Source organism: Acomys russatus, chromosome 14 (genome assembly GCF_903995435.1).
Source record: "Acomys russatus chromosome 14, mAcoRus1.1, whole genome shotgun sequence".
Taxonomy (NCBI): Eukaryota; Metazoa; Chordata; class Mammalia; order Rodentia; family Muridae; genus Acomys; species Acomys russatus.
This window is the reverse complement of record NC_067150.1, coordinates 43,392,529-43,402,356: the sequence shown is the minus strand read 5'-3', so window position 1 is coordinate 43,402,356 and position 9,828 is coordinate 43,392,529.

Genomic DNA, 9,828 nt, shown 5'->3' with positions numbered 1-9,828 from the left:
CATGCTACCCATCTCAGAAGCCTGCATTCACCTTTTAAGTGTGTCCTTTTATATTATAATAAAATTTTTCCTCTTTGCTTCGTCTTGTATTAAGTTCTTTCTTTGGTGATTATAAGAACCTGGAAACACTGGGATGATGCCTCAGTCTGCTGTGCTTTGGAGAACCAACTCCTCAGCCTTCATCCACAGGCAGCATTATGTATGGCAGAATTTAAGTATAAATGTGTGTGGAAAAGATACTTAATTGGTAAGGGAAATGGCTAACTTTGAAGAGAGTAAATCCTTATAAATAAATATTTTATAATTTTGATTCAGTAAGAATTATCATCTGTTTTTTCTGAACATAAATGTAGTAATACTGATGGAAAATGCTGATTAAGCTAGGGGAATAAGCTTTTTATTCATCTCTATTTTAAGAGGAATACTACCAAGAAGAGACTTGATGCCCTATGAGCATATACAGGGGGAGGAGGTCCCCCTCAGGAACAGTCATAGGGGAGGGGAGTAGGTGGAAAGTGGGAGGGAGGGAGGAATGGGAGGATACAAGGGATGGGATAACAATTGAGCTGTAATATGAATAAATTAGTAAAATATTAAAAAACACATACAAAAAAGAGGAATACTCATTCCTTATAGTCTTTTGAGAATAATATATAAATTGTTACCTGTATCAGCATGGAAATCGAATGTCTGTGTCTCCTGATCAGGGTGCCACATCGCATAGCCCAGGGGGCACTGTTGTGTCTCTCGTTTTACACAAACTGCTCAATAGTGTGCCACAGTCTCAGAAGCTAGGGTGTATCTTCAGCACACAGATAGTAGTTGCGTATGGAAGATGTTTACTCCTTATCTGAACCAAAAAAAAAAAAAAAATCTTCAATGTTCACAAAGGGGTTACATTGTGTGTTCTCGAGTCACATGTGCTACCATTGTACTGTGAGGCCACAGTGTGCCCTTTGCAGTTTAAACACCAACTAATTTTGGGGGAAAACAGAATAAATGTGGGCGAAAAAGCATGAGCATAGTTCATGTCGAGTATCTCACTGCAGCTTGTTCATCTGTATAAATATGGATCAAGTGTAGAACTTGATACAGCATCTATAAACTGACAGGCAAATAGAGCATCTTTCTCATGCCTCTTCCCCACAAGGTGCAGGGATTTAACAATGGAAAGAGGGTCAGAAAGATTGTAAGAGCCTGATGTTGTAGGTATTGGTAGCAAAAGGATGCTGATGCCCATAGGGACCCACAGAAGCTGTGACTTATTGCACAAGACTTGTACAAGATCAAGCCAGCCAAAAATCTCTCGGCATGCTTGGGGGAGGAGGGTTATTAAGTCTCACCTTTAGTCGAGCTGTTACTGGCAATTGATGGCTACTGTGGAGGGAGAATCAGGTTTCTTCAGGGACTACATATTTCTTGAGATGCTACCACATGTTGGTAGATGGTCCTGTATCCATGTACATGCAGGCAACACTGAATGGATTTTGGCTTTTAAAAAACATTTTAAGTATTTTAAGTGTACAGGTATTTGCTTGCATGTAATTCTGTGCATCATATGCACACAGTGTCCATGGAAGCCAAAAGAGTGAGCCACATGGGTACCAGGTATCAAACCAGAATCCTCTGCAAGAGCAGCCAGTGCTCCTAACCACTGAGTCATCTCTCCAGCCCCTGGCTGGAGACTAGTACGTGAAGTTAGGAAGAAAAAGTGATAGAAGGGATAGGGGACTTATTGGAGGGGAGAGACTGGGGGTGGGTGTGACCAAAACACATGTACATGTATGAAATTCTCAAAGAATAAGAAAAAAAGATAAAGAATGCCCTCCATGAGGGCAAATGATGAAAGATACAACTTACATATACATACGTAACTTGCTTGATCCAAACTGATCAATTTGCCAAGTGTTTTTTTTTTTTTTTTTTTAATTAATGTATAAATAGAGACTAGGAAGATCTTGAAGCATCTTGTGTTTGTTTATTGTTTAATGACTGCAATCCTTTTTGTATGGAACATGCTGTACTTTGGAAGTTCTTCAGAGCAATCTATTAATTAGCATTAATATTCTTGTTCTACACAGATCACCTAAACTCACCCTTTTAGAGCATTTAACGGTGATACACATCATGGTGGAAATTACCTCGAATTTCAAATTATGAAAGTTCAGGTCAACAGTGTGTATGTTTATGAAGCCCAATCTTATTAGATGGAGGCTGTTGATGCAGGTGAGTTTTCTAGTTCAGGGAAAGAACCTTTCCAAGTTTGAAACATGTGGATTCAATGGCACTGTATTGGCTTCTCTATTGCGATAAGCAAGTTATCTCCAAAACTTAATGTTAAACAATTGTCTGTTGTTTCTTTGGATAGCCACTTATAGTCAGGGATTTAGACATCAGGAGTGGGATTGTGTGTCTGCTACCCTGTACCTGGGGTTGACGCTAGTGGACAGAAGGCTCTGTATCCTAGTTTGCCTTTCTATTGCTATAATAAAGCATTGTCCAAAAGCAGCTTGGGACAGAAAGGGCTTATTTTACCTGGAGGCAGGAACTGAAGCCTAGAGAGTGGAGGGACTGTTTCCTGACTTGTTCAGCTTTGTTATGTAGCCCAGGCCCACCTGCCTATGAGTGACACTGTTTGCAGTGGGCTAGGCCTTCCTACATCAATTAGCAGTTATGAAAATGCTCCCTTCCCCTCCCGCCAAGCCAATCTGATGAAGGCAATTCTTCAGTTGAGTGTCCCTTGCTCCGAGTGACTCAAATTAATGGAAACTAACCAGCCATGATAGTCATTGAGCATAGGCTTAGCCCTCCTGACTGGGTGGCTGGCAGTGGCCAGCCAGGGCTTTTAGCAGGGCATGTGGGCTGGAACACCCATAGTGTGGCCTGGTGTCCTTACAAAGTGGTGGCTGCATTCTAAGGAAGAGCACAGGGCATACACTGTAGGCAGAGGTACTGGACTTGGAAGCAAACAGCAAACATCCTAAGCTTTTAAAGAGAACTACGTGTTCATCTTGCATTATATTTGGAAATGCCTTGTGCTGACTGTATTATGATGGCTTGTTTCTTTAATCATAGCAGTTTTTTTCCTTAACTGTTGATTGAAAGGGAGTAACTATGGGTTCCCTTTCAGTGCTGTGTAAGGCTAGTTAGTAATTTTGTGTCTTCAGACAAGAGTCTTCTTTTGGTGGTGTATTCTTAATTGTGGGCTATGTGCTAATACTTAATATTATATTTGAATTTCATAGATAATAAACCTATAATTATACAAGTGCTTTAGAACCACTCTTTTTTTTTTTTTTTTTTTTAAGAAAACTATTCTAGGAATTTCTGAAACCTTTGCCAACTTTAACTGAACACACTCATCTTTTGTCTTAAAGGACGGCTTTCATGTTTTGCCGGTGGCTATGTTAAGCATCACATGGTGGCTACATGGCCAGTGTAGTGGCATTCCCTATTTCATTTGAAACATTTTCTAAGGGAGACACAGATTGTGTCTTCCCATCTTTTTCTTCCTTTTTTGTCACTCTTCTTAATGGCTCTACTTAAGCTGCCTGGAATTCTGCGACAAACCACATTTTGGAACAGAGTTGTACACATGGCTTTTTGTTTGTGGGATAACTTACTGTGCTTTAAAACCCATAAATAATGTGCTGTATGTTCACTCCTGAAAAGAGTGTGTGAAATTAAGTGTAGACCACAGGAAGACATAAAGACTGGGCTTCCTGTTAGAGAAATATCAACGACTAGAAATACGATTTTGGCAAAGAAGCAGCAGGGATTCCTTCATGTGTCAGCACGTCACATATCAAGTTATCCTTATCAGATTTTCTTCTGTTTATAACATTCTGGAAACTGAAAAATTAGATAACCACCTGGCCAGAGGAAGGCTTGGTCATTAGCAGTGAGCACATGCGCTTAGCTGCACTGAAATGGGGGCGGGGAGTTTAATCTGCCAGAAGATGAGCTTCTGCATAGCTGACAGCAGTGAAGTGTCCCATAGACTTCTCAGTTGCCTTGCCTTTCTCAGCTCATTTGCTTGTCTGACAAAGTAGCACTTGCCACCTAATGCTCCTCGTTGACTATTTCTGAAAGTATGTCTTCCAGTGTTCAAAGTTAATCCTTTATGCAGCAGTGTGGGATGTTTGTTTGCTTGGTATTTGGAAGCAGGACCTTCCTGGCTGGCCTGGAATTCACCATATATATGAGGCTGGTCTTGAACTTGCAATGTATCTTGTGTCTCCAATTCTCTAGTGCTGCAATCATAGGCATCTACTACACTGCCTGGCTGCACCAGTGTTGAGCAAGCCATTGAGATGTTAGATGCTACTGTCACGGGTGGGTTAAGAATTTTTATATTGTCACTGGTCCCTTATCCAAGGTTAAGTTATAGCTCATTCTTCCTCTCTCTTGCACTCCTTTACTCTTTGGACCTGTGAACTTGAACATACTGTTCTAGCAGCTCAGAGTGCTTAGGCAGCAGTGTGTAGCACTCACCTGTGCACCACTAGACTGTCCCACTATGCTATGCTATGCTATGCTATGCTATGCTATACTGCCTGCAGAGCTTTTACTATGTCTGCTTTGTGGTGTGTAGCTGAAACACGGCTTATTGATTACATCAGCGTTTTCCTTGATACACATGCTCTTTTTGAGAATGAGCCCCGTGTTGTGTTCACTCTGGTAACTGCAGCATCTACCATAGTATCTACCCCACAGTGACTGTGCAGTAAGTGTCTGAGTGAACCAAAGCTTGTAAGGAATGTACTTCTAATCCTTTGGTTCTGTGGCCGTCACCTGTGGTAGATGGGACATAAGCTAAATGTGGGCTTATATACAGAGCCTGAAGCCTAACTTAATAGGAGTGAGGATATGTAGCAAAGTTTTCTTGAGAGATTAGATAATGTTTGCAGCTATTTAACCTGTGTTTTCCATTTTTTCATATGTACCTGTATGTGGTATGTCTTTATGTACGAGAGTGTTCATGTGAGTATGCACATGTGTATGTGTGTGTGTGTGTGTGTATGTGTGTGTGTGCCTGTATGTATATGTGTGTGTGTGTGTGTAGGCCTGAGGTAGTTGTTAGGAATCTTCTTTGACTGCAATTACATCTTACTGTTTGATGCCAGGGCGCCATCAAACCCAGGGTTTGCCAATATGGCTCTGGTCCTTCTAGCCAGCTTCCTCTGGAGCTCCTGGCCTTTCACTTCCAAGATTAGAATTATAGGCAGGCTGCCATGCCCGCTGGTGGTTTACATGGACTTTGAGGGTCCAGAGTTGCAACCTCTAACTCTCTTTTTATGTGAATAATTCTTGATGTATTCCCCTCTGCTGGTCTGGATCTTACAGGTCCGTGTTTCTACACTGAAAATTGTTGTATGGACTCTAGGTCCCCTGAGTCAGGTGATAAAGTCTTGACCTTGACTCCAGATGAGGGCTCTGTCGTTTCTTAAAAGTGTCTGACATTGTGCTTTTTTGTTGGTTTTGTTGTTATTGCGTTTTTAATTGAAAATAGATTCTGTTCTCATACAATGTATCTTGATTGTAGTGTCCCGTCCTCTTCTCCTCCCAGTTCCTGCCCCTCCCCCACTCTGTATCTACACCTTCTCTGTCTCTCATTAGAAAAGGCTTCCAAGAAATAACAACAAAATATAAGCAAACAAAATATAGTAAGATGAAGCAAAAACCATCACATCAACGTTGGATACAGAAACCCAAACAGGAAGAAAAGAGTCCCCAAAGCAGGGGAAAGAGTCAGAGAACCACTGGTTCTCACAGTCAGGAGTCCCATAAAAACACTAAGCTAGTGACTATAACAGTTCTGCAGAGGACCTGGGTAGACTCAGGTCGGCCTTGTGCTTGCTGTTTCAGTTTCTGTAAGCTCACCTGTGCCAAACTTAGTTGATTCAAAAGGCTGTGTTCTCCTGGTGTCCTCCACCCCCTCTGGCTCTTACAGTCTTTCCAAGTGCTCTTCTAAGGGATTCCCTGAGAGGGATTTGATGGAGACTTCCAGTTGAGATTCTGTGTTCTCAGAATGCTCGGCTGTTGGTCTCTGCATTTGTTTCCATCTGCTGCCAGAGGAAGCCTCTCTGATGATGACTAGATAAAGCACTGATCTATTCATATAGCAGAATATTAAGAATCATTTTATTGATTTGTTTATTGGAGGGGCCCATAGTGTTTTACCTTAGGTCTCTAGGCTATCTTGGCTCTTAACTACCCAAGTAGTGTCAGGTATGGCTTCCACCTCCTAGAGTGGGCCTCAAGTCAAATCAGATATTGATTGGCTGCTTTCAAGTTCTGTTCCACCATTACCCTAACGTATTTTGCAGACAGGACAGATTGTAGGTCAAAGGTTTTGTGGCTGGGTCGGTATCCATATTTTTCTTTTGGTAGCTGCAGAGGACCTTCCCACACCAAAGGGATGAAGGCTCCATGTAGGCACCAGCTTGACCTCTCCATGTTCCATGAGTTGTGTGGATGTTGTCATGGCAACAGGGCCCCTCTGTCAGTTTGTAGAGAACAATCCTTTGTCTTAGTATGAGCCTGGGCTCTTTGGGGATTTTTGTAGGACATCTTCCCTCCCCTTGGCCAACAGCTCAATTAAGTACAAGCCAGTCCCACTACTGGAAGCCTCACCCGTTGACAAGAGATGGCCAGTTGAGGCTCTGTATCCCCATTACAAGTCATCCCCACTAGGATTGCCTTCATGGATTCCAGGAGGTTTCCTCGACACTAGGTTTCCACATCACTGCCCCAAGGACTCCCCCAATTCCAGCCATTGCTTGTATTGAGAATTTTGGTTTCTTAAAAATCCCAGTTATGTTGTGTGAATATGGTTTTGTTTCAATCCTAGGTGTGGGATACAGGGCTGCTTTAGACTGTCCACAGCGGCTAAGTATGATTTGCCTCATGCCCTGGCAGGGGCATGATTCTGCCAGCTGAAGATACTTTACTTTTGAAATTCTGGGGACTCTTGAGAGGGTATAAAACCGTCAGAGCCCAGAGAGAAGCACAGCAGCTGCTCCCATGCTGCTGCTGCAGGTCTCTGCTGCTGCTTTTGTTGGTTGCTGATTTGTTTTTTTGTTTGCCTTTTAACTGTTGGCTGGTTATAGATACCTGATGATGAAGACTGGACTTCTAGTTTGATCAGCACCCTTTGTCGAAGACACTGTCTTTTTGCCAGTGTATTTTTTTTTAGCTTCTTTATTAAAAATCAGGTTTCATATGTATTTGGATTCATGTCTGGGTCTTCAATTAGATTCCATTGATCAATGTTTTTATGCCAATACCATGGAATTTTTATTATGATACCACTGTAGTACATCTTAAAATCAGGCATGGTGGTGATACATCTAGCAGTTCTTTTATCATTCATGATTGTTTAACTATCCTGGGCTTTTGGTTTTTCCATTTAAAACTTAAAATTGTCCTTCCAGTTTCTGTAAAATATTGTGTTGGAATTTTGATAGTGATTGCACTGAATCTGTAGATTGCTTTTGGTAGGATGGACATTTTTACTATGTTAATCCAATGGGTCTGTGAGCATTGGGCCTGATAAGTTCTTCAATGTCTTTCTTCAACGACTTGATGGCTATGTTGTCTCTTCAGGGTCTGCATACAGGAATAACTGCGTTACCCAACGGTCATGAAGTCTTTGATGGGGGCTGGCAAGCTGCCCCGTCGTCCCACACATTCTTTTTCGTGGGAATCCAGCTATCTTGATTTCTTTTTCCTGTAGTTGCTTCCACATTACAACGTCACAACTTGGAAGCAGCAGAGACCGTGCAGCCTGGGGACCAGAAGGAGTTTGCTGTTTTGCTCTGTATAGAAAAAGCTGCTGGCCTGTGAGAAGACAACTTCAACCTTTGCTGTGTACAGTTGATTTGTACCCAAATCCTGAAACTGCATGCTGACTTTAGAAAGACCAGTGAGTTGTAGATGTTTTGTGTCCACAGAAGACTAAACTCCCGAAAGTTGAGTTCCCTGGTTTTGTGTCTTCTGCACTGTTCTGACAATGTACTTTTTCTCACTGACTCTGGGTATCTGTTTCTTACGTTCTTTGGTGTGAAGCTCTGTGCCTCTTCTCATCAGTGAGTTAAATAAATCTTTGACATATGGTCTCTCTACCATACAAGTCTTTGTTTTGTGGGCAGTTGCGCAATGGCTGCCTAAGGCCTGCCAGGGCCTCTTCACCAGGGCTCGATTTAGAGGTAGCTGTTTAATCCTGCAGTGCCTCAGGTTCTTTCTTAAGTCGGAGGAGAGAATTTTTTCCCTAACACCTCAGCTAAATTATTTCCTCATTTAAGTATTAATAGCCACTGGACTGAGTTTTATAATTAGGTTTAATAATGACTGCCAAGTACTATGTCATTTGCAATTTTTGGACATTATTTATTTATTTATTTTATTTTTGATTGTATTTTTGAGAGAATGCCTCATTTCCCCGGGCTGGCCTCTTTATTCCATCTCCCAAGTACTGGGGTCATGAGTGTGTGGTACTATTGCAAGCTATGCTTCTTGACAAAAGTCTAAATCTTAGGTATTGAAACGAAGGCTTGATCATATGACGCATGAACTGGGTTGATGCTTTGACGGCTAAGAAATTGATCATATTCATTTTAAAAAGGCAAACAAATAAAGTGATTATGGTAATACTCACTCAGTGAATATTATTGACAGTGGAAGTGTTTAACTACATTTTATACTTAAAAAGGTGGCAGGTGAGGAAATTCAGCTTCATGTTGCTTGGGAGTGGAATGGAATGAATTCTTTGACTTTTTATTGAAAGAAAAAATAAGGTGTGGTACCCTGAGGAAACCTTTGGCTCACTGTTGTGTCCTTTGCCATGATGCTTTTGACTTCAATCATATGCATGACCATTTAAGCATTCATAGCAGGGAACTCTCCCTAATGTTGACTGAGAGGGCAGTTTGCTTTATTACACTTGCTCTGAAGACTAGGACAGGACAGCCCTCCCAACACAATTGCATAGAAACTGTCCATTCTTAATTGTCATTAAGGGAAGAGAAACTTAGTCCATTGTTTGGAGAGAGGTATGTGTGCAGCCTGATGCCACTGGGGGGTCCTAGATTGCTCAAGATTCCTAGGTATGTTATTAAAAGATGAGTGTGTGCATAGCCCAAACCAGAGGAGTCCCAGGGTGCTAAGCTACTCCCTATAGCCTGCCTCACAGTCTCCTATTCACTGATACATTTCTAATGCTTAGGATATCTGACACATGGTGGATAGGCAGTGGATATTGGGAGAATTAGTTTAATTGATCTTCTATAAAAAGTTCTACTTCTCTGCCCATCACTGTGCCCCCAAGGCCTTCTGGAAATAAAGTATCAGGAGCCTAAGGAGGAGGAGGAAATCTCAAATGACAACTTTACATTAATACATAAAGTTCTAATGGTGGTGTTCTATGAGCCATCAAAACCAAAACAAAATGTGAAAAGTAGGGCTATTCCAGCATCAGCTTTTGCAGTCAGATGGGTTATTGTTCTTATCGGATGACAAGGATAACAGACTTCAAGTGTTTTCTTTTTAAAAATGAGTATATTTGTTTTTTTGTTTTTTGTTTTTTGTTTTTTGTTCTTTTTCTAATGTATAGATGTAACATGTACTGCCTGGTGCCTGAGGCAGGCCTGACAAAGGTGGAACCGGAGCTACATGAGGCTGTGAGCCTAATGTGGGTGCTAGGAACCAAGCACAGGGTCTCTGCAAAAGCATCCCACGTTGTAACTGCTGAGTCATCTCTAAAGCTGCCCCAGCCCCTGCAGCCCCCACTTAAGTGAGTTTAAAATCGTCATTGTTTTTTTTTTGTTT